Here is a 26,531-nt window from a genome sequence, read left to right as displayed (position 1 = left end):
CAAATCTTGTTATCTGTAATATGTAGGCCAACTGACTTCATCTAATATTTTCTGTATGACCCTAGTTCTTTCTATAAAGTAGGAAATATTTTTAAAATATATAGAAAAATTGTATTAATTATAGAATTGCAGATGATGTACATTTTGAATGGGTAGTTCAATCTCCTTTGAGATTCTTTATACCTGACAGAACAGAATGAAAACTGAAATGAAATGGTAGTGAAAATGATTCATGATTTGTATTTTGTCCTGATATTGCCTGTGGTTGAAACCAAAGCACCAGATAGTCCTTGCATGTGTCCCTAGCTGAACTGTCCATTTTCCTATATTTACATCCTGACTCTCTACAGATTTATCTTTTACTAGTCCTGGCCTATTCCATTAGTTTTTTTTTCTTCTATATTTAATGATTCTCAGAAGCACATCTCAAAGATGATACAAGTGAAAATTTATTTCAGGAATGCAAATGTTTCCTGAGTAGTTTAGAAGAAGGTAGAATAACAAAAGCTCTCTGAACTGGAAGTCTTAAATGTGTATGATACAAAGTGCCTTTGATGTAGCTTATAAGATAGGACCATTTATTAAAAATTATACACTACCCAAAGAAGCTGATCAGGCTCCACAGTCAAATTTTAAGGAAGTAGGATAGCGTTATCAATATGCAGCTGTTAAAATTCTCTTTCTCTGTGTACTTTTTCATTTTCTTTCCCCAGTTTTTTGCATTAGAATGAACTTTAGTGAGGTGTAGTTGCAGAATTAATGTCATTCCCATTGTACATTATTTGTCCTGGAGAGACCTTAATTTTGGAAAGTATGTCATTAAGCAAAGTGTAAAGTAAATCTTTGCATGGAAAACAAACACAGGTGAGGTCAGGAAAGGCAAAATCTTTAACTAAACATAGACAGGCTACTTTAATGAAATAACAAAAATAGGCTAATATTCTAAACTATTTATATTCCTGAGGCAAGCTATTTGTTCACTGTGAATGGAGGAGTAAATGATAATGTTAATTTGTCCTCCAAACAAAACAATTACCTATAACTCTAGTAAAAAGTTAAAACATTGTTCTTGTTCTAATACATGCCCAATACTCTTAAAATCATATACGTATATAAAAGTACTTTTAGTTCTTTTTATCTTCCTTACTAAAGTCTGATCCCAGGCACAGTGAACATCAAGTGGAGTTACAGTCTTCACAGAAGTGTAAATCTTCTGAGACTACCTGTCCAGGTCTGAGAACACTTGGAGGCAGAGAAGGTACATGAATGAGGGGATTGTTCTCAACATGAAAACTGACTCACTTGAACATACCATCCCAGAATCCTGTTGGGGAGTTATCAGAGGAAACCTGGAGAGAAATGCCCCATCAAATCACAAAGGTAAGTAGTTGCAATGAGAGAACAAAGGCAAGTGAGAACAAAGTTGAGGACGCCAAATTTGAGTACAAAATATTTGTAAAAACATCCTGAATTACTCAAACATGTCTGTTTGCATTCAGACCTTAAAAATGAGTTTGTCTGAATGACAAGTGCCATCCAGTGAGACCAATTTATGTAAAATTTATGGTTATTTTTGAAAGGATACTTGGATACTTTCATCAGATATAAATGCATCATTTCTGCCTAATTCTCTCCCCACAATTAGGGTATAATGATTGAATTATTGTAACTTTTAGTACAGACAAATATTTATATTGTCAAGACTTCTAAGACTTTGCTGTTCATCAGTAGGTAGCATTTGCTGGTTAGGTCTACAGTAGGTTTTATTGTGCTGTTTAACTGCCTGTTCCATGGTGGTCTAAGCTTTTTTCGTGACAAATGACTGCATGCAATTTGGGTGCTATATCATTAAGACAAGGAGAGGCATTTATGTTTTCCTCTATGTAATGTAACTGCTAATGTGTATTCACTTCAGGGGAATGATTTGCTTATTATGACAAATAGTGCATTTTCAAGTATTTAAAGATCTTTTTTTGGAAAGAGTCCCTCCTCTATGTGTACATTGAAGGTATTGCTGTGACACAGCATGAGAGCTTATGGTATAGTTATCTGAAAAACTTACCCACTCCCTATAACATATTTAGATTGCTTTTTTAGACTCTATAAAATTTTAGCAAGCACTAAACATAGAACTTCATTCATCATCATGCAAGCAAAGGCTGCCAAAGGAAGCCTACTCTTCCTGAGCTAAAAGTGGCAACACTCCAGTATTGGCAGAAATCAAATGAATCATTTCCTGCTTTTAGTTTTAGATAAATAATCAAAAAGATTGTCTAGAGTCTGATCCAAAAGTAATTTTTCATAGCAAGGAATAAAACTGCAGCTACAAAGACTTTAAGTGGGGAATGTTATCCTGTTAATTACTTGACTGGAAAGGCCCTGAGGAACCTATAGTCAGATCAAAATATCAAAATCCAATTTAAAACAAAATGTTAAATAATCATATTGACGTTTAAGTAGAGTAACCTCAATTCCATTGAGAAACAGAGAGGTTAGGAGATTTAATTTGGTCTTGATGCACTGAATGGACTTGGTCCAACAGGCAGGTGGATCTGCTTGCTTTTGTGGGAGAGAGAAGGCAGAGCAGGCAGAGCAGGAGCAGCAGCTGCCAATATAGAGAGCTGGGAGTAGTGGTTGCCATGAGGAATTGCTATTTGTGAACCCTCTTTTGTTCTTTCAATTTTTCCTCCTCTACTATCCACCATGAAAGGTATGTCTAGACTGCTGACAGGTGATGCCAGGCTACATTTGGGTATGTATGATAAGAGGACACCTAATTAAAGGGGTTGGAGGAGCAAATAATGGGGTGAAGGAACACTGGAACCACAAATGGATGCTGGAAAATAAACAGAAAAAAGTGGTCAGACCAGGGCATGAAATCAGAGGTCAAAGGAAGAGACTAATGGAGACAAGATTGGGAAGGTTTTGGTTAAAGGAACTATGAGAACTGTGTTGGGCAGAGGGGCAGGGTCTGTCACATAAAGGATGAGAAGAGGTAGGGAGAGGCCAGGACTCAATGCTTGTAAGAATCCCTGTGAGCCTCATATCTCACAGAGGCTCAGACTCATGGATAAGGTATGCCCCTTCCTCATTTGTCTTACCTGCCTGACATAAGTGATGAGAACCTCTAGGAGGTTGGGGGGAAGGTATATAGGAGGACTGCAGACAAATGAGAGATCTTGACTGATTTGAGGCTGAAGAGCAACCAGTTCAGTAAATAATTCCTGGAGCAAAAATAGAGAAAGACCAAAGGACAATTATGGAGTCCTGACCACAGATTAATGCCTGATTAACTGTCAGCTTACTGTTTATAAGCTGATAAAAAGATGGTTAAATAAAATTTAAAGTAATAAGTTAATTTTCATTATCTATGCTATTAAAAAGTAGAAATGACATGTTATTTTTCTTCCAGGAAGCAGTAGCATGACATTGCCATCAGCAATGAATGAACACAAGATCTAGCCATTGCCAGATCTACTTCTCAGGCTCTGTGAGTGTTTCTTACAGGTCTTTCAGCTGGACCCTGGCAGTGCCATGGGAATTGCTACAAATATCAGATGATCACTGTGCATGGCACCTTCCCACTTTTGAAAAATTCAGTATTTTCCTAACAGCAGCATCTAATGCATTCCAGTTCTGCAACCAGCCCAGTGTGGAGCTCCTCTAGTAGAGCTCCTCTAGTGGAGCTCAGTGCCCACAGGAAACAGCAGTAGAGCCAATTTGAATCATAACATTTATGGTGATGTACTCCTACAGTCCATGTTGTACCTATCAACAGTGACAGTAAAATCATCATACAGCTGGCATTCTCACTTACCCAGCTCTGAAAATAAGATTGGTCATGTCTGGGCAGTCTCCCACTCCACTACACGAATGTCATGGGACTGGAAAAGTGAGCCTTCTCAGACATATAAAGGGAGTGAATCCAGTCATCTGACTCTCAAGATTGGTTCTGAATCATGAAATATTTCTCTGTAGTGAGTGGTTCATAAGAAGACTAGTAATTTATATATGTAATATAAAAATTACATATTGCAGATTTGTGTCTAAAACTAGTCAAGGATTTCTGTTTAGGATTTTGATTGTACGACAGAAATCTATAAACTTATCTTTCCTAGGTTTATGACCCAAACCGCCAGCATTCTTGCACAAATCACAAGATTACAAGTCTGAAGGGAACATTTCTCTGAGATTTTATTTGGATCTGAGTGAGGCATTTTTCACTCAATCTAGAATCCAAATCACAAGGGTATTCTTGGCATAACACTTGCAGTTGAAACCACTCAGAAATACACATGAATATTGACTTGATATGTGGTTTTGAATAATTTCAAAGAGTAAAAGGTGTGATTTGCTGTCATTTTTGGGATGCAGACTATTAACTCTTTTCATGATCCCAGGAAGAGAAGCATAGTGTGATGTCTTTATAACTCATTTCAGTAGACATTTTGAAATCAGCACCAAGTCATGGGTGCCAAAATGTTCAGACTATAACTGCACAACTGATAACTTGTTGCCAAATTGGATGATTTTTATGACTAGTCATGCAACATCTAGTTTTCTTAGTGCCTAAGCTGCTAAAATCAAGTATTACATAACAATGTAATTGCATTCAAAATAATAAAACAATGCATTGCTTCGGTGTCGCTTTCATGGTTGCCAACAGAAGCTTAAAAATGTGACCATACTGTAGACTAAGAATAACAACAAAAAAGACACTTTCTTCTTAAATTTGAAGTGTCAGCCAGTCTCATAACTTTTGGTGTCTGACTCATGATTTCTGAATGCTTGGGATTGGCAGTATTGTACTAATATATTTTGTATCAAAATTCAACTTCAGAAAAACATAACATTTTCCGTCTAGAAATTTGTAGGTCAAGAGGCTACAAGTCATGAAAGGAGGGGAAAAATGAGGGTTCCCTCTGCAAGCAAGACCTTTTAATACTGTTTTTCCTAAGGAATGAAACCCTGAAGGAGGACCATATTTCTAATCTCTTCTGGTGGGGTAGAGCTTGCCTGGCAGGGTGATTGTGGCTATGCAGAGGGGTTGCTGTGTTGCCTCCACGTTATGACACCGCAGACAGCTCCACGGGGAAATGCCAGTTCAGAATGCCCTGAAACTACCTTCCCTCTGTGCCCAGCCCAGAGCTGTGGGTGAATACCACATTTCTGCTCACAGTAATGAAACCCAGTGTCTTCCAAAATAAATATTGTTTCTTGGTTACTAATATAAATAAATGTATTGCACATTACATTTTTGGAGAAGAATGTGCAAGACCAACATTTTTGAAGTCTAAAGGAGAGGTCCTCCCTCTGTTTTCCTCCAGTCCTCTTACAGGGAAACTTCCACTTGAGTCAGTGGGAATTTACAAGACTACAAGACTAAAAACTACAGAGGCACCCCAAAGTTTTCAAAGTTTTCAGGGTTTTCTGTTTTGGTTTTTTTTTTTTTTTTTTTTTTTTTGGTCTGAAAATAAGAATGATATTTGGATAAAAATTTTATTTGAGAAGGTGAAACAACTCTGGTATTTCTCTTTTCTCTAGTGTTATTTCTTGTTAAATATTTGTAAGTTCTGTAGTTTGTAGCGCTCCAAAGGGAAAAAACGAATCATTTGTTCACTAATGGAATATTAAAGAAGACAAATAGCAGAGTTAAGAGTATAATTTATTACAGTTCACATCCTACTGTATGTCCACAAGTTCTCTTAATGCTTTTCATAAGAAACAAAACCGAGATTCAGTTTCCTGGTGAATTTAGAAATAATTATTTTTCAAGAAGTTCTACCTTTCCTCTCAATTTAGACTTGCCTTAGTCTAAATTCATCATAGTTGTGATAGATGATAGTGCTGGGAAGAAAGAGACAAGGAGAGAACAAATACTTCCGTAAATTAATCATCAGTCTTTAAAAGCCAAAGAATCGGTTTTGGGTAGGGAATGGGGGTAAATTATCTTCTCATTCTTAAAGCTAAATCTGTGGTTTGTAAAGAATTAATGATAGATCAGCCTTAACGCTGTTTGGATTGTGTTAAATTGATCCCTTGAAGACATAAAAGTGCAGTCATGCTGTGTAAATACTTCATGCCTCTTTTAAGAGTATAATACAGTAAGAAATGTATTAATAGTAAACTTTCTCATCAGGGTTGTATAACATTGTGCCACAGGTACCTTCTTTTACTTGGGAAACCAATGTGGTTCCATTGTTGATGTTTTTGTTTTCTTTTAAATTATTTCTTTTTGTTTTTCCACAAGGTGTTGATTTGGGATGTGGTATTTCAAAGCCAAAAAGCCTATTTCTCAGCTGTCATTCTAGAGCTTGTATGTATGTGGAGAGAGGCAGTTTAGAAAATGGTTTAGGCCAAACTTTCTCCTTTTTCCCTTGAAAAGATTGCCCCACTGAGAAAAAAAATCTAGTCAATACTGTTCTCTAAGCAGTTCCCAAGAGGTGTCTGGGAAATTCTGACACCACACCAGCAGTTTGAACTTCCTACTTTCAAACACTGTCACCTAGAAGTACCTAAAATATCTCAATTTTTTGTAGACACCTTTGCAGAGACACACATGATCAGGACTGTTATGGCTTAGATGGGTAGAGTCAAGTTGTAGACTGCCACTATTCAGACAAAAGTCTGTATTTCAAGAGTTTAAGAGAAGTGGAAAACAATGTTGCTGCTAATTCCCACTTAGCCTGTATTTCTTTTAGTAGCAGTATATTTAAGGTATAGTCCAAGAATTTGGAGCTGGATGGTGATTTGATCCCAACTCCTAGAAACACCTATATATCTTCCACAACAAAGGGATGTTGGTCATAAAAATTGAAGCAGCCCTAACAATAATAGTGTGAAGCAAAGTCTAATCTATAGCTCTTTGACTGACTAAATTTCATGTGCAAAGAAAGAAGTGTTAATTCTGGTTTTAGTCTGTATTTATTAAGGACACAGGTTATCTACAACTAGTGGTATGGCATTTGTTTTGGTGTTTGCCCATGGCCAGATACATTCCCTCAGGCATTTCCATCATAAGATGTTGCTTTTTCCCCCTCACAATTGCTTCCCTAAAGAATTTTTAGAATACTAGAACAAGATGCTGTTTATTGACCACATGGTTAGTTTGAGCTGCAACTTTGGCAACACTCAGGAATTTGACTTTAAATCAGGAATGATATAGACTTACTATGGTTAGTTAGAAATGAAAACATGCTCCATGAGCATATAATGGAAAATCAGGAAATTAAGGGCTTGTGATGTGTAATTGGTAGGCTAAATCTCTTATGGTGTTCTACTTCATGTTTGTCAGGTCTCATTATAAATTCAATATCCCCCATATGATGATAACCTCCAACAGTGTAAAATTAGACTATGGACAAATCTTGTCTTCCTATAAAGTATTTCATTTTCTTAATGCATGTTTTAACACCTATGGTTTTGTTAATAAATTAATAATTTCCCAGTGTTAGAGGCCAGAAGGAAAAGCAAAAATGAATGTAAGCACATTGTATGAGTTGGAAGCTATGTCATACAGGGAGAAACTAAACAAAAATGTGATTCTAACAAAATAGAAAAACTGGGCTCACCTACATGAGCAAAACACAGCTCTAACTCTATTAATTTATGTACTATTTCTTTGTAATGTTAAAATGACAAAAAGCACAAGACAAAGCACAACAGAGACAAAATCCACAGTTCCTGCTTAGTAATCCATATGAAGTGGAGCAACCATAGACTATGGGAGCCATTTTAAAGTTAAGCTAGAATATAGGTACAACAAAGTCCTGAGTCAAAGAAAAAGCCATTTCATTTCAGTTTCAAACCTGAAAATTTTGGGTGAAATTTGTGGAAGAAAGATCAAAGACCAAGTAGCTGGTGGATGCAGTGGTCAGACAGGAATTTGAGGAACACATAATAGGGCTTTGCTAACCTGAAAGTATTCACAAATCATCAATCAAGTCTGGAATGTCATGAGTTTGGGGAATTTTTGATATAATAAATATAGGACCTGTTTTGTCTTTTAAAGACTCAAAATCAGGGCATTTTTTTTTATCAAGTTGTGAGCCATACTGTTATGTTTGGAAAGAATGAGAACTAAGAATCTTACTGCTCAGGAAAAAAAAGAATTTTGAGAAAACACTTGTTGAGTGACTTTCAACAAAGGTCATAAAATTTGGCAATGCAGAGATAGATTAATCTGGAAAGTACTGTAGTTGAGGAAAATTGCTGGCAGTAAGTGTGTGAGAAATTGAAAACAAGGCTATATGATTTTTATAAAAATAGCAGTTATCATACATAAGCCTGAACCTGAAAGCTGCAATAAGCTTAGAATTTTGACACTTGACTCACTCACATATTATTCCTGCTTTATGAAAAATATACTTATAAATTATCAAGAAACCATCAGCGTTTTAAATTTCATCTATGCTTTTATCTTGTATGATTTATCTTATACTCAATTTTGTTATCCTGTTTAGAAACAGAAATAGTGGCAAGCAGTATGTTATTAGTATAATATTTGTAGAGGTGAGGAAAAAAATCCTTTTTTCATCATGGATTCTAGACTATCAAAAAGGTATAAGAAGTAAAACTTCAAGCATACAGTCGGGAAGGACTATCACTATTGTACTCTAATGCAGTAAGATCAAAAATCAAAATTTTAATTAGTCTGGGCTATTATATTTGACTGCTGAAATTATTAGTAACCTGTACAGACGATGAACCAATACTATTTAATTTACTTTGTGGTGGAGTCAAAAAGAGCTTCAAACTCTAATCAGAAGTAGTTGATATTGGAAAGGTCTTATTTTTGGTTAGAATAAAAAAAAATGCTGTTTTTACATTCCAGTTCAAAATGGGACTTATTTTACATTAAGCCTTTTAGCAGTTTAAGAGAAGGAATCCAAGCTGCAAAGGCTTTTTTGTCACTTCATTTCTGACTACTATAAATGTTTGCTAAACTATTATTTTATTAATCTAGTTTTTGTAAGGAAAAACCTCACCTCTTCTTTTCAGCTGGGGAATTAAATGTCAGGTTTCCTACTGAAGGGCATATTTTATAGAGAAGTTATAAACCCTAAAATTAAGTTTGCAATGGAAAATGTGACACGCTTAACTATGGCAATGCAAAAAATTTATTCTTAACAACATAGAACTATATATATATTAAATATACTTGAAACATATTACATATTTATTACCACTTAAACACTTAAAAATGGGAAAAGCCAGTACACACCCCAACTGTCTACCAAATATTTTTTAATATAGGCAGAACACATTGAAAATTGTGGGACTGAAGAGTATATGGGAAGTGTTTAAACAACATCAAATGCAATAAAACATTTCATTTGAAATGTTATGCAGGTGATAAAACTGTCATGCAGAATTACTATTTGGTGTGCTTTGAAAAAATATAATTAGGAGAAAGGACATAGGGAAAACTTAATCTCTAAGGAAAAGCCAGTGAAAATGAAGCATATTTAGTTTGTTCAAGTATTCAGAATTTTGCAGCAGATCAGAGAGTTTATTAACAGCTGGGTTGGACTGCTGTGGCACACTGTGGTGGGACCGGACACTTCCATGCTCAAGGGTATCAAGCTGTGTGAACAATTTGGTAGCTCATGCTCCATGCTCCTACTCCCTTACCAGTCAAGCCAATGAATCTAGAAAAAGAGGTAATGCAGGAAGTTTTTTCCTCTCCTTTTCCCTTTTTCATTCTCTTGAGGGGAGAGAAGAGGTGAACTGTAAGTTATATGAACCTCCTGCAAGAGAAAGTGGCAGAGAGCAAGAGGGGTTGACAAAGAAGAGGAAAAGAAGAAAATGTAGGATACCTTTAAGAAGTGAAGTGGAAAGAGGTATGGGAGGTGATTCTTTGGATGAATAATACAATCTGTCCACTAGTTAGACAAATGTTGGAAAATAAGAGTCTTCTACATGTTGCCTTGTAGTTATTTTTTTTAAAGTTTAGGAATGGACAAGAAGGCTTGAGGGGAATTTTGACTATAGATTTTTAATACCATTTTATGATTTTTATATAAATGATTCTTTGAGGATAGCAAGGATAATTTTAGAATCTAAAATAAAGCCATTACCATAATTATTAATTCAATATCCCTACTCTTGCCAGAAGTTCTACCAATTGCTCTCTGTTGACATACACTGTTTTTCTTATTTAGTTGCCTATGATAAATCATCCTTTCAATTTCAGAAGGAGCAAGAGAATCTCTTGCTCTTGCTTCCTGTCATACTAGCATCATCCTGAATACTTGTTCTTGTTCTCTTTCAGAATACTTATTTAGTTACCTTGTCTGCCTTTGCTGGCACCAAAGACTTACTGTGCAAGGAGAAAGGTAATTTCTGTCTGGTAAATAATAACCCTAGTTATTATTTTGAGAGAAGCATGAGCTGCTGCTACTTTCTCTATGCTTGTCCTTAAGGCACAAGATGTTTTCACTGCTCTGCCATTTCTTTTTTCTCCCCAAGGCCGGTTTCATTTTCAGTGGATACACTTAGACAAGTCTTGGACTTGTTTCAGTTAAAATTACTGTATGTTTGGCCTCTGTATCATGGAAGCACAAGCAAAGCAGCTAAACACTGTGGAAAGTTGTTGTTCTCTGTTTTCTCTGGCCTTGCATAAAGTTCTTCAGTGCAGAAGCTTAAACATTTTACTTTGAATTGAGTCCCCTGGAATTGTATGCTTTGTGGTCTTATGCTAAGTTATACAAAATATAAATGGGCCATTGCTTCTCAACACTCTTCCCAGTAGCTAGTTTTTAAAAAAATTATTTTATTTTATTTTATTTTATTTTATTATTAACATGGTGAAGTTCAGTATAAGATTCAGGCTCTTTGTCTAGATACAGGAATAACCCAGCTTCTCTTTTCCATATGGGGAATAGATCAAAAAAAGTCTGATAAGTGGCAAAAAAAGTTAAACATCTGTCTTTCCCTATTCACAGATACTCTAAAAAATTAGAATCAGTTTCAAGAATAACTATTAAAAAAATCAGGGAATATCTACTCTGCTTTAAATTGTATCAGTAGCTGGATTTCTCTTCTGCCTTTTGGCTAGTAACTGAGAAGAGCAAACCAAAGTGGAAGTATCTAGATAGTGTCCTGGTGCTGTGCTACTACTCAGACTTGTTGGTCCTCTCAGTAATTTGTGATTTGTAAAGAAGAGGATATCCAAGGACATATGCTGGGATTAATTAAATGTTGCCCTGCATATTTTAAAATAACTTAGCCCAGTGGAACAAGGGTCTGTTTTGTAGTCAAAACAGTATGGCATCATATTGCACAGTGTGAAAAACAATGTTGTCTGCAAGATGTTGGAGAATCAGACCCTACTAGGGACAGTCTGGAGCAGAGTTGGAGTTGCAGGAATTTCAGAATCAAGTTCAGGTGTCAGTCACGAGGTCACTGCATTCAAGGTTATCTCCCATTCATTCTGCCCCTTTTGATCGTGCAAGACAGGTCAGTGAAGTCTATAGATAAAAACATAAGGTTCAATTTATAGCTTTCCTTCTTCAAAAACTGATGACATACTATGAAATGCTTAACTTGTGACAAAAATCAGCAAACTCACTGAGTATTTCTTGCCTTTGTTCAAATGGCTGAGTTCAATTATTTCATAGCCAACATCACTGTTGGTAAATGAAATAAACTTGTGCAGGATGTGCTGGTTTTGGTTGGGATAGAGCTGATTTTCTTTGCAGTGGCTGGCATGGTATTTTAGACTTGTGCTGAACACAGTGATGAGAGATGTTATTGATGAGCAGGGCGTACACAGAGCTAAGGCCTTTTCTGTTGATTTGTGCTGTCACACTGGCAAAGAATTTGGGGGTGTCTAGAAATTTGGGAGGAAGCACAGGTGGGATAGGTGACCCAAACTGAACAAAGTGATATTCCAGACCATGTGAAATCATGCTCAGTATAAAGCAGGGGGAAGAAAGAAGAAGAGGGGGACACTTGGAGTGATGGAAATTTTCTCAGGTCACTGTTATGTGTGATGTGGCCCTGCTCTTCTGGAGATGGCTGAGCCATCTCAGGGAGCAGTGAGTTAATTCCTTGTTTTGCTTTGCTTGCATGTGCAGCTTTTGTTTTCCCCATTGAACTGTCTTTATCTCAACACATGAGTTTTCCAGCTTTGCCCTTCTGTTTCCCTGATCCTGCTGGAGGGAGTGAATGACTGTGTGGGGCTTGGCTGCTGCTGGGTTGAAACTATGACACAGCAATACAATTTACATTAACTGAATTTGCATTTGGAGTACATTTTGAATTAAGCTATCAGAAATACAGGTGCAAGTATCATATGTTTTTAAATGCTACAGGGAGCTTAACCATAAATAGATGGCTAGCAAAGACTGGTAAAAAATTCTAAAGTACATTTAAATTTATATTTTGACAAGAAAATGGAATGATTTACTATTTATTACTTACAAGCAGTTTTTAATCCTTTCATACACTTAATATTCTGCTAGGGGAGTAGTGGAGGATTTCTGGTGTTTTAACCACACTTATAGCTATTCAAAAAGATACCATCACATTAATTTGAGTCTCTAAACATCTTGGTTTCATTTCTTTTTACTATGTTTCAAATTCTTTTCATGGTGACAGCAGTTTTTTAGAGGCTGACTTATAGCTTCTGTGTAAAAAAAAAGTCAGCAAAATGTTAACCAGATTATAACAACTCTGGTACAACTTAGCAGAGCACAGGAAGTATGATGGTTGTTGAATTTTCTTGATATTGTAAAGAAATTTCTAAAATTTATAAAAAAGAATACAAAGGATTACACTGTATCTATTATTCTCATAAACAATAGGACTATTGATAAATGTAAACAGGAATATCAAAACTGATGTAAGAAACATAATAAATAAAGGGAGCCAAAGTAGAATAAAATTAATCAGTGTTTGTAAATTTAATTTTATCTCTTTCTGATGCACATTTGCATAACATGCTGAACATTTTGTGCATGTAAGATCTGAGTTTATTGTCAAAGCACTGAGTGAGATACCATTAATTGCTACTAGGTAGAGAGAAGGAAAGTATAATTAGAAAAGTGAGTACAAATCTCTATTTAGACATGTTCAAAATAACTCAGCATCCTTGATTCCAAACAAGGGACATAATATTACCTGTTGTTTGCCAGAGCTGCTCAACATAAACAAAAATTAGGAATTAATGTTTGTTCTCTTATCAAATCTTGCACAATTTTGAGAGTCGGGCTTTGACTGCCCAAAGTAAAATAAGCCAAATGTGTTCAAAGTAATCTACCATTAAAAAAAATAGCAGCTGCATCAAAATATTGCTACTCAACCTAAAAGAACAGTATGTCTGCAGGGGTAGAGAAAAAAGCCTTGTATGAAAATGCTCTGTACACTTTTTAAAAGAAGTTGGATTAATATGGTTATAATTATTCAAGGTATAAGTTTTGTAGGGAAAGATCTCAGTTCCATGTTTTTAGTCATATTGGATGGGCAAAAAATAAATATTTGTCAGCTGTTTACTTAAATCTGAGCAGAGTGACACCATTCTGGACAGCCCAGCTGCAAATTGTTTTTACATCTGTTTCCCTTATCTGTTGTAGTTTTGAAGATCTTATAATCAGTGCTTTAACTACATATAGACACATATATTAATGGATACTGGAGACAGGTCCAACCTACTAGAAATTTAGGCACAACAGGATTATAAATGTTACTTGATACCTTATAAAGCCCAAGATACCTGATCAGTGCATAGGCTCTGTTGCTTGATGTAGTCAGGTGATAACATCTGTACACTCATGCAGCCTATTTCACCAAGTGCCAAACGTTCATGCTAAGTACTACATAAATTATCACCTAATTAAGCACTGTTATGATTTGGATTGGGAGGGAAGTGTAAACTTGATTCTCCTTAGAGAGCTATATGCAGAAATATGATGTAGAATTCATTTTATGAATAAAGGTCAGAGATCAAATTTTTTCCAGATTTTTTTGGAAGGAGGAACTGGAAGGGAACCTTGACTTCCTTAATTAAATCCTTTTCTGCTCATGAAAATTCTAAGAGATTAATTTGGTTCTATTTGTACTTCCCCATTGTATTGTAGAGATGTCAGGAGCACTGTTCTGTGGCACAGTTTATACCCTGTTGGCTTTCTAAATTTCTCATTGCTACTCTTACATCAATAGTTACTGAATCATAATTTATGAATAGTAAAAAATATTCATCTGGAGGTATGAGTTTAGGATTAAAAGATAAGGCTGTTATGAAACAGTCTTATCTGAAGTTATTAAACATGTACAGATGTGTCTATCATTATATTCAGGAAAATATACCTAAATATATTATTTGCATGTTAGATGTGAAGAAACATGTACTGCTGCTGGTCCAGCCATTATATTATCCTGGCTGCATATGAAATTTAAAATACAGAATCTGATATCAATCCCGCTTCATGCTTTAGATTACAATATCCTTTAGGACAGGAGCAGTGTGTATCCATGTTTAACTCACTTAGCAATATGTGGATGCAGGGATGAGTGATATTTTTGGCCACTGCTAGATTACAAATGAAGTAAAATAATGATCCTCGTCCCTGGAAGAGGAGAAAACAGTGAAATATATGGAAGTAAAAGGAAAAATCAGAAGTCGGATTTTCTAAGAAGCACTTAATGCTCAAACTATGTATTTTCAGGCAATAAAGAGATTCTTCTAAAGCACTCCATGCTACTGACACCAAAAACAACAAGGAGATCAACATTAGCAATGTGACAGTTATAACATTGACTCAGAAAATTGTATCCTAGTTTATTTTTTCCAACTAGACAGCTACGAGCTGAAGGCAGCTAAGCACCTAGGGACATCTGTGTTGAAACAACACATAAGAGTGGAAAGAAACACAGTGTGGACTGGGAGGAAAAAATAGTCAAACAAAGAGGCAAAGTAGCCAAACAGGCAGTTTCTTATCCCAAAATGCTTCTGACATTTCTCCTTCTCTGCACTTCAGGAAGGTAGAGACGGGGGAAATGACACCAGTGAAATATTTTTCTGTGTCAAACAGTTTTCCACTTCACAAATACCATCACTGCGACAGCTGGCATGACACATAGTCTGCAAAGATGCCCAGGGCTGCACCACTGTAGAGACCAAATTACTTCCTCTTCTCCTCCCCAACATTCCTATGTTGGAAAATTTGCATTGGCATTACCATTACCAAGAAGCAATGACATTGCTATTGTGTGTCTGACCTAGTTAAGCATTTAAACTCTTGACTGAATGAGAGAGGCGCTGGTTGCAAAGTTCTTGAAGACCTCAGCACTGGTATAAGCAGTAATATTTTCACTACCTTCTATGAAGTCTTTTTCTTTATGTCTACATTTTCTGAATTATCTACTTTTACATAAGGTAGTTTTTGCTAAAAATTTACTGAGGGTGAAATTCAGAAATGTATATCTAAGCATAAACTGCAATGTGACTGACTAGCAGTTCTTGATCTGGAGACGCTGCTCAAAAACTAAAGCCAGACCAAATAGTTCTTGGACTGTTTTATATCAGCCTTTGTTTTCAATACATGAACGTCAGAGAAAAACATAGTATTCAATTTTTTTTTTTTACCTCTGAACCCTGTATTTTTTTCTCTATTGTACTGCTCAAAAATATTTTGCTGTATTGTAGTTGTACCTCAATGCTGCAAAAATGTGTATTCTGTTAATTTTGCTACACTTAGCATCACAGAAATCAACAGTGGAGGTGACACCTATTAAAAAAGAAAATACTGTCACATTAGTAGGAAGATCCCAGTGTTTCTTTCATGTTTTCATGGCATCAGTATGCCCTACAATAATCACAGCCATTATCAGAGGACTGCCTCTTACAACATCCAGGTAACCTGACAGAGTGTTCAGCCATTCAGCAACTTTGTCCTGTTATTTTATAACTATACAACTCTGCTGTTGGTTCAATGGATGCTTAAACCTGCAGATAAAAGAAAAGCTGCTTTAAATTGCTATTAGTTGGGGGATGATCTCTGTCCCATGAGTCAGCAAAATCACTGGTAGTTCTGCAGCATCTGTTTCTCTCCTTCTATACCACAGAGAACTTAGGATAAAATTCATACAATGAAATTTAGGCTTCATTTACTTCAATGAATGAACAGCCAGATCTATAGAACTTGATCTAGTCCTAGTTTTGCCATTTATTACAACTGTCTGTGAGAAAGACTTACTGCTTGTTGTCCTGATTTTCTCAACAAGAAATTATGATGATGCTTGAATTTGCACAGGTTTTAAATGCCCATTGGCCAGGGTAACAAAATAAAAAAAAAGGCAGAACAAGAGTGTTCTCTGGGTTTCTATTTTTTGTATGCACAAGCCAGGCAATTCCATCAGTTGTTAATTTTGTTAAAAGGCAGACTAGTTGATGTAACAAATATGATGACATGAAAGAAACTCTATGGTCTGCTCTTTTGAGGCCTTATGCAAAGAGGAACACACACACCACTGGCCTGAATTTGGTTTACTGATCTTTCATTTTCTTAGCTAAATGCTTAGGATCAGTCAGTGTGTTAGAAATCCTACTGGCCTCACAGCCAGCGTGTCTGCAATGCTTCTTTCAGCAAATACAAACCAAGCTTAAGGGCCTGGAAAACAGTACAGCAATTTGCTGGCCCAAAAGCAAAAATAAACCCTGCACAGTATGTCACATCAGCTCTTAACTGTCTCCAGGAAGTGAAATGTTTGACAGGGAAATATATTTGCTTGTGGCCTCATTTGATTCATGTTTCAAGGAAAGAATTGAAGTCATACCCCCAGTGGAGCACTTACATCAATCAAGGGGAGGATACTGCAGTCTCCAAGATGTCATCTTCCTGCACCCTCCTCCCTGCTTCCCTGTGGAGGCATAGTGCCATTTATGTGAAGGAGATTTTAGAAAAGGGGTACAATGTGTTTTTTCGGTGCAGGGCAAATTGGATAGGATGAGTTAGGTGTAGAAATCTTTCCGTATTGGGATGGGATAGTTACATTGTGGTGGATTTCTTTGCACCTAACTTTCCACTCAACCTAATGGGAAAGCATGCAGAAATATTAGTAGAGACTTCCACAGTGTTAGTGTAAACTTGGAACAACTCAATAAGGAAGCTGTGAAGTTACCAGTCATGCCAGAAGAGACCAGATCCAGAGTGCAGAAGGTGATTTATAAAATGTAGTTGACAGAACACAATCCAGTTTCTAATTTTTGATTGGGTTCCAAATCAGTTTTCTCTATTATACTGCAGGTCCTGTTAAGGAAATCCTTTCAACTAAACTCGTTAGCTTCCTTTAGACAGAATAGTAAAACTTATGCTTAAAACTAAAGATAAAATTTTTAGAGAAAAATGGAAGAAATTTACTGATGTTCTAGTGTTTCTTTTTTTGTCTCACTTTCAAGTTCTGCTTTTTTTAATTTGTTCTTTTTGAGATGGGCAGTATCAGAGACCTGTAAGAAACTTGCCACAGCACCTCTCCACACTGCTGTCATTGATAGGGAGGTAACTCCAGAACTTCATTAAAGATGTATTTGTGTTTTTGTGTCCTAAATATTTCTTAAGCTATTTTAAGTAGGCAAGAAGATATGCTAATGTACTAAAAATAAATATTTAAAAATACTTGACCTCAAAATACTGATCCATGAGAAGTAGAGGGTAAAAGGACCTTTAAAAGGATCTTTTCCTTGCATCCTTCCCAGAGTAGAGCCTCAGATTTATAGACTTGTGGTTGAGGCAGATGTAGACTGAGCTACCACCTGAGATGGCATCACAGGAAGGCCCAGATATTTCTCAGGTTTCTTGTGCTCTTGGCACAGGTGTTGAAGCTCCCAGCATAGCATGGGGATTTCCAGTCTGTTCTTAGTGAGATAGTACAGTTCACAGAGGCTGCCTTATGGGCCACAACCCATGCATATGAGAGGCTGTTGTGAGCACTGCCTCTTACACAGTTGTGGCTATGGCAGGAATGATATTTTTGTGCAATATTAACAAAATTGCTAATAATGGCTAAAAAAAATTTCAATTTTACTTGCACAGAATTGTGTTCCTCTTTTGAAAAACATGAATCCTGCTATCAGCTTGTTCTCTTGACTTTATTTATTTCCTTTCAACTTTTCTCATTTTGTTTTGTTTTGTTGTGGGTTTTTTTTTTTTTTTTCTCTATTTTTTTTTTTTTTTGCCTTTGCAGCAAGGAGGGAGCCAGCTCTCTGTGGCTCACCAGTTCTCCATGGAGCAACAGGAACCAGACCACAGCATGGGCACCTCAGCAGCTCTTCTGAAAGGAGCATCAGACTGAGTATTAAAGAAGGGTGTGTTCTCACAGTTGCCCAGCACTATCAACACTAGCCAGCAGGATGATGTGGATTTCTGCAGCCCTGTGCCAGATGGCCCCTGACTCCAGTCTTCATTGCAGGTCTGTGCTCTGTGGTTATGGCAAGACTTCATTCCGAAATAGCTGCTTGGGTTTTGAAATTCAGGCATGGCCCTCTTATTTGGATATTTCAAGCTGTAGGTTTCGGTTGAACTCATAAGCAGCAGCTAGGTTTAATAAATGAGGACAGATTTTCCCAGGTATTTAAAAGCTGAGCAGAATGATAGTGTTTACAGGCAGCTTGCTCCATGCTGAGTGAAATCCAGAGAGATCCATTGCTTTGGGGCTTACCCATTGCAATGCGCAGACGGTCAGAAGTTACTTTGAATATTTATGCCCCACATAAACCAAAAATGTTTTGCCTAATGTAATGAAAAATACCGAGGATTCTACAATAACAGTGAACAATGTGGGTTTTAATTTAAAAATTAGTATTGCAGAGAATTCAGTCTCTTAGTGAAAGCTTTTGGTCTTAAAATCAAAGCCAAAATCTGTTTTTAAAATTTGTGCTTTAGAGCCTTCCTGTTTTGAAGAAAATAGTGTTTCATTAAAAGACAAATATCTCCAAGAAAACAAATTATATAAATACATGAGTCTGGGTTTTTTTTCCTTATGCTAAAGGCTAAATCCAGTCTTGAAATACTTCAGAACAGAGAGGAGAATTGCCATATAAAAATAATGGCATGATACAGCAAGGCAGTAGTCCAGTATGAAAACAATCCAGTGGATTTTTTTTGTTTTGTTTTGTTTTGTTTTGTTTTGTTTTTGCAGTTCAGTGCAGTGCATGCATGCAGTGTTTGGGGGTTTTTCTGTGCAAATGCATCACTAATTTATATGAAATACACTCCTTGTTACCAGGTCATAGTCAGCTTAGTTTCAATGGTTTTCTAGAGTTTCAAGATGTTGAACTACAGGTTAATTTTATTTAAAGTGGGGCAGCTCATTTTTCTTTAAGTTCACCTTTTCCTTTGTCAGTGATCTTGATGTACTGGGGAGACTCATCAATGTTATGAAGAAGCAAAGCTCAAGAGCAGTAGAAACAGGGGTTTGAATGCTGGAAGTGATTAAGAAAACCAATTCACAGATCCTCTTCACAAGATAAAGGGCTCCTTTCCTTGCTGTTAGAGGGAGCAAGTGTTCTGTAGTGATGCCTCCTTGCTACGCAGAGCATTTTCAATGCATGTCTCTCTACTGACCCAGTCACTGTTTTCTGGATGTTTTGTGACACCACAAAGCAGCTGTTCTTTTGCTCTTCTGACTAAGACATTTATATTCAAGCCTGACATTTTAATCTAATAAAAAAAAATCTTTTTACCTCCTTGCAGTATAAACAGAGAACCTCTATATAATGGGCATCTGTGGAATATGGAATTAATCCCACTAGTGCGGAAAAACCTTCATAAGTCTCTTGCGGCTTCATCACTCTTTGAGTTATGAGGTCTTCCTCTCACTTGTGGGATAAAGTCCAAATCCCACAGAAGCTTATTATGTGTCCACTATTTATTAAAACTTCATCATTTAAAACAAAACACTTAAGAAAGACACTGGGACACATTTAAAATCAAAGAGGTTTCAGTCTGAGGAACATTTGTTATATTTGAAGGTTTTTTAAAGTAGAGAAGAAAAAGTTCATTTTAGTCCTGATAACCACTGAATTTGCTGCTTCTGATTATTTTTCCTTTTTTTTTTTCTTTTTCTCCATGGAGAGATTCTGAATGTTTTTCCTTTCTTTCCTACATGATTTTATAAATCTTTCAGTATCCCTCTGAAGACTTTACTTACTTTTTTCTGCTTCGCAACCCAGTGACTAGAGCTATTAACCATGAGTGAGAGCCCTTGTTCCCTGGCTTATGGTTGTAAATGTATGCTCTTGCTGTACCTTGATTTGCAAAAAGTCCTTTAAATGACACTCCCTGTTTTGCAGAAATGTAACTTCACACAAGTATACTAGCTAAAACTTAAACCTAATAGTTTAGCAGTACTAACATTTTCTACCAAGGCTGTTCTGGAGCTAAAAATATTGGGCAGGGGGTAGGGAAACCTGTTTAATTTAAAACTCTTTCATGTACTCTGTCTGAGCACATTTAAACCTCTTCTTCCCTTTCCCTGGTTTCTACTGGCAGACTTTTTCACCTCTATTTCTTTATGGTGTTTCTGTATCTCAAATCAAGTAGAAGCTCAAGTCTACCAAATCACTTGATGTAATGCAAATTAACACATCCACTATGTTAGCTATGCTGCCTGGGAATTAACAAATCACTTAACTGTAGTGATCAATTTATTTTGTAGGTTTAAACAAGAATCTTTAGTCACTATTTTACAAAATATGCATAGGAACTGATTAAAAATATCTTTTAATTGCCTTGATGTTAAGTCACATAAGTGCTATTGTTACTGATATACTAAAAATAGTTTATGTTTATTATTCCCTATTTCTGCATATTATAAATGAGGAACAGATATCACCTATATAATGCTCCCTTTCCCTCACACAGAAGTAAGTAACTAACTCCCAAAAGAGTTGTGAAAAACAAGGAACCCTATCTTACAGCTAGGGAATGTAAGGCAGATGCTCACAGAATGACTATCCCAGTGCCATCCTGTACATCCATGGCACAGCTGGGATGAGAAGCCAGAAGTTGCTGACTGCGAGCCCTGAGCTCATGGCATGGCTGCTAAGGTAAAGTCCCAGTGCTGTGCATGGAAATAGGCATAGATTTTTCATCATCTTGCAGAGAAATAATGTTCAGGAGAGAATATTGAAACATTTTTCTGGTATGTGTGGAGCAGGTCTGGCACTGGCACCTTTCTGAATCTTTTCAGACACCTGAAGCTGCAGGGGCTGTGCTTCCTTTCAGCTGTACTGAGAGCAGACAAAAAGCACAGTGCAGTTAAAAGGTCTGTGCCTGCAAGACTGATGGTGTTGGAACTGTTGACCCTTTAAAAATAAATATTCAGGTAAGAGAGCAGACTGCATTTGAGGAGGGGAGAGCAGAAAAGGATTGCTTAACCCTCTGGAAGATTGTGGGCATGGTGTATCATTCTTAACCCCTGGAAAAAGAAATCATGTCAATTAAAATAAATTCCAGGAGAGCAGAAAAATCTGCTGTGCATATTTGAACTCTGAATCTCTTCACTTGTTCATATGTTCTTCCAGTTGTTCACTTTTCTTTCCTTAGCCCCAATAGAGAAAACAGGATCTGAATTTAAGGCAGACAGGGGAATAAAGTGCAAACAATTGTATCTGCTGCCTATTTCTACAAATGCTAAGGGTTACTTCTAGTCTCCAGCGAGAACTCAGGATGGGCCTGCTTTTAGGAGAATCTGTGAGATTTACAGCAAAAAGTGTACAGCCAGTCAGAGAGCTTTGACTTGATGACAGATCTTTCTGCTCAGGCTGTGCTGATGAGTGGGACTGAATTAGCACAAAATTACCTTTTTATTCTGCTATAGCATGGATTTATACTCATAGAGGCAGCTCCTCAGTAGGGTTAAATTGTCTTAACTCTTTCAAAGGACTTGAATCTGGCTGTTTGAGGTTTGGTCCTGGCAAAAGGTGGGCATATATTTTCAAGCTCCATGACTTAATCTGTCAAACCCACTGTCATCCTGTTGCACTTCCAGTCTTTAGATTTCTTGCAGTGCTTCTCAGTGATATTGAAACAAGTTTCTACCTGTTAAAAAAGATTCTGTTGTAGCCAAAGTGTAATAATCTTTTGGATGTAATTATTTGTAGGTGTGAAAAATTTTGGAATGTAATGGGAAGTAACCGAGATAAATTTTTTTGCTTTTATTTTGAATTATTTTTTCACCTTCATCTGTCTTTTTTTTTTCATTGTTTGAATAATTTATTATCTACACATACAAAAAAAAAAACAAACTAGGGCAATTCTGATGACAGTTTTCAATTTTTTTCCTCTGCTGCATGCACAAACACGTAATAGTAATAAATATAAAATGTACATAAATTCAGTTTTTAGATTAAAAGAACAGAAAAGGCAAGTAAAGCATGGGCTGCAGAAGCAACAGGAAGTGAAAAGGTGGTGAGAGTGAAACAAGAATGTAAATCACATTTTTTATGAGTGGCCACCCGGACGACAGAGTGCAGAAGCAGACTGGGTTGTTGTGAGAAAAAACAATGAAGAGTGCACATGTAATAATACAAAGTGCCTAAGTGAGGGGTAGGGCTGGGGCAGTGCTGGGGAAGGCTGTCCTCAAGCAGGGCTTGGAGAGGACTCATTGCTTACTCTGCCTTCTGCTTTTTTGGTCCCCTTAACCCCCCTTTACTTCTTTCTTAAACGAGATTGCTTTTGGTAGGGATGGTCCAAAAAAGCACCCTCTTGAACAATAAACACAAATGACTGTGGTGGTCCTGTCAGCTTTGGATCTTTGTAAAATAACCAGTGATCCACAACATTTTTTGGAATTGATTTCACAGGCTTTTCCTCTACATCCTCACTGACAGCCCGGAAAAAAATTTCCCTTACCACCATCAGTGAATGCTATTAATTTTCCCATTATTGTAAATCCTTGCAAGCGAAGAGTCCTAAAGAGTAATCCCTTTGAAACAAAGGTGATTTTGCTACTGAAGGAGCAACAAATCAAATGCTATGCTCACAAACTCTTAAATTTTGAAAAGAACACTTGGAAATGATTAAAAAGTTATGCATGGCAAAGACTTGAATCTTTGATGATTTATTCAGACTTTGTAGCCTATAGTAGAATATAAATTTTTGTTAATAGTGGCATAAACCATGTTAGGGGCATGGTTTAGTGCTGGACTTGGCAGTGCTGGGTTAACAGACTTGATGGTCTTAGAGGTCTTTTCCAACCTAAACGATTCTATGATTCTATGATAAATGCAACATTCTCTCCTCTTCCCTCCCCCCACTTTTTTCCTAAGTGTAGGACTTCCAAGATTTTTGGAAGCAAAAAAGCATCTGTTTTTCTGTATGTTTGCTTTTTTTATAGACTTCATAAATCCAGCAGGCCTCTATTTGGACCACTAGACCCTTTCAATAGAAGCATGTTTTCACTGGGATTTCCACATTCATAATTATTCCTCTCGTTTCTCTGCTGTGAGAAGACAAGCTGCTATTTCATTGCTTTGGGGAAGTTAATAATATGGTAGGCAAAACATCAGGAAAAATTATAATGAATGAACCTATACAAATTGTAGGGAAACACATGCTGCTGTTATAAAATGTTCCCATCATAAATCCCAGCAAATCACTCTCTGCACAAGTGAATAACTTTTTAACACATAAACACTCAATTAATTAAAGGTAATATACTATATACACTCACACTAGTGTGACACAGAAAAGACAGATTCAAATAATGGCATTCAAGATTGTAGACCCAGTCCTGTCTGCCGCAGCCCTCCTGAGAGATTTGGGAATAATAACACTCCAAAGTAACTCTCTTCTAGGCCTGAAGTGAAAATGAAGTTCTCAGCCTCAGTGCTGCTATACTATATTATTGCATTCACTTAAGGCATAAGTAGGAAACTCCCTACTTTTTTTCTCACCTTATTTCAGACATACAGAAAATATTTCCTCAGCTTCATGTAGGTCACCATTCCCTCCTCTTCCTTCTGCTCCTTATCTCCTTCTCCTTGTCTCCTCTACTCTTAGTTTTTTGTATTTTTCTATCTTGCCCAGGATCTTGGAAGATTATTTCTTTTAACAATTGCATTATTTGCAAGGCCCACATATTTATTGATATTTTTTTTTCAGTCTATGGCTGTGGTTCAACTCCACTAAGATGTATTTGTTAATTTTGAGAACCAATTTCATTAGAATTTGCTATGACTATTGTAAAAATATTGTTTAAATAAATTTTTCACTCTATAAGAAAAGAAAAGGAAGTGCAAGGGAAAACAAACAAATTTTGAAATGTTTTCATTTTTGATTACATTTGTGTCAAGATCAGACGGAGGCTTACCAACTGTAGAAAAATAACCAACTTGTACTCACATAGAAAGGAACAAAGCAAAGTTCAGTTTCCCAATGCGGGGATTATTAAGCTTTGTCCAGTTTTCTGCAATAAGAGTCACTGAGAGCAAAAATAGTTAAAAAAATAGTTAAAAAATAGTTAAAAGTAGTGACTTGGATCCAAGATTCTGCGTTCAAGAATACTTATATACACATACCTGCTAGAAGCTAAATTATATTGATGTATGAATAGACAAATATTTGTATGTTTTCACAGGGAGAAATACAATGAAAATCCATTTTTATACCTTTTTTTACAATTCTATCATGCCAAATAGAATGGGATAATTTTTTATTTATTTGAAGGTTTCTGAGATCAAGGAACTTTTTTCATTCAGGTTTATACTCTATATATTTACTATGGCCAGTCCCTATGTGCATTATATATAATAGAGATTATGACTTGTCATGTAACCATGGTGAAAGAAAAATAAACATTTTCTTTCTACTCTCCACTCCTCTTTTTTGCACAGCTCAGATACTTATATGTTGATCCACTTTCATATCACTCTTGTGATTGATGACTCTAATAAGAATTAAAGTTTACACAAGCTGTGAAAACAGAGACAAATGAAATTTTAAAGAAGTCTAAGGCTTCTCCCCTTCCAGGTAACAGAATCATTGAACATAGAATAGGCATTGTTGAAAAAGACCTTCAAGATCATCAAGTCCAAACATCATCATAGCACCACCACCATGTTCACCACTAAACCACATCTCCAAAACCAGGGAGCAATAGCTGACAGCAATAACTGGGGATGTTTTGGGTACATGCTGTGTGATCACCTCTCAAGAATTAATTTATCATACCTAACCTTCTGCCTGAGTACTGAACCACCACCAATGTATCATACAAACTGTGTCTTCTCTTTCCAGCTATTGGCAGATATTTTACTTTTTATAGTTTTATTTAAGTAATATATTTTTCTCAGTCAATACACTCATTTGAAATTGACCTTGATATTTTACAGAACCTTTCTGCCTTTTCTTTTTCTTTCCCAGTATGTATATCAGTAAATGTGATAGGATTCCCTAAATAAGCAGGACTGAATTTCAGAATGGCAATACCCACTAGATTTGGAAAAACTTTAATGGTGCCACTCAGGTTGAAAAGCTGGTTGACAGGTTGGAAAATGAGATGCAGCTTTACAAACATCTGTTCTATCCCAGTATCTCTGATGGTAACCCTCTCAAAAGGCCATCCATTAAAACTTCTGTCTCACACAGTGCACATTAATACCTCCTACTGCCATGGAGAAGTGTTATGGAGTAAAAGTGCCCCCATGTTTTTTGGAAATTGCAGAGGAATCCTTGGTCATCCTAGGAGAGGGGAGTGGTTATGACACAACATAACAATAATTAATGACCTTTATAGACCCTTACTCAGTATTCCCAATTTAATCTAAGTGTATCCACGATAATTTGTCCGTCATCTGAACTGGTATTTATAGGGTTTCCTAAAGTGTGTAATGGAAAAAACCACTGTACTGAGTGCACACCTGTTGAACTCAGGAAGCCCGATTATAGATGATGAAATTTCATACAAAATTACTGGAAATTTGAGAGCTTAAAAATGAACCCTCATGCTTGGCCACAGATATTTTAAATGATTCATAAGTATTTAGGCCACTTAAAGGCTTGTTGGTTGCTGTAAAACTTTATCCTGTTAAACTTTACCCTTCACTTATGAAGTCTGTTTCTAGAATGTATTCCATTACCCTGACATTATTTGTCATATTTCATAGTTACTCTCTCAAGAACATCTATTTTTAGCTGTGGAAGTTATCTTATATTATCCAATGATGGCTCTTTTCAAGCCAAATGTAACACTTCCAAACAATCCTTTCAATTAAAGTTATACTGATGTTGACAGTAGCCACTAGCAAATCCACAGGGGAAGAAGTAAAAATGAATTGATCCAGTCCTAGATCTTGTCAGATAGTGATTACCCAAGAAATGGATCCCCTGAGAGGTTGTCTTAGTCCTTTATCTCATTTTTAATCTTTGGCCTTCACACTGCCCTGTGTTCAAAATTTCCATGATTTAGCTCTTTGCTATGTGAAACTTGATTCCTAAAGGGTTGCTGGTGGTACTTGATTTGTGTGTTGCTGTACATGTTGTAATGTTCATGTATTTTTTCTTATCTTAAAAAAGAAAAAAATGCTG

General features: G+C 36.4%; 1 long non-coding RNA gene across 11 annotated transcripts in view; it reads left to right on the top strand.

Annotated features, from left to right (window-relative positions):
- The window catches only part of LOC146767537 (uncharacterized), a 99,757-nt gene that overhangs the window by 16,791 nt on the left and 56,435 nt on the right, over window positions 1-26,531 (top strand). For 7 of the 11 annotated variants that reach the window (XR_014954717.1, XR_014954715.1, XR_014954718.1 and 4 more), the window contains 2 exons: window positions 1,153-1,380; window positions 10,274-18,411. This is a non-coding gene — a long non-coding RNA (uncharacterized LOC146767537). The remainder of the gene's footprint in view (window positions 1-1,152; window positions 1,381-10,273; window positions 18,412-26,531) is intronic. The other 4 variants (XR_014954709.1, XR_014954719.1, XR_014954713.1 and 1 more) reach the window with 4 other exon arrangements.

Source organism: Lonchura striata, chromosome 4, assembly GCF_050655825.1.
Source record: "Lonchura striata isolate lonStrDom1 chromosome 4, ASM5065582v1, whole genome shotgun sequence".
NCBI classification, from domain to species: Eukaryota; Metazoa; Chordata; class Aves; order Passeriformes; family Estrildidae; genus Lonchura; species Lonchura striata.
This window is presented reverse-complemented; position numbering and strand designations above follow the sequence as displayed.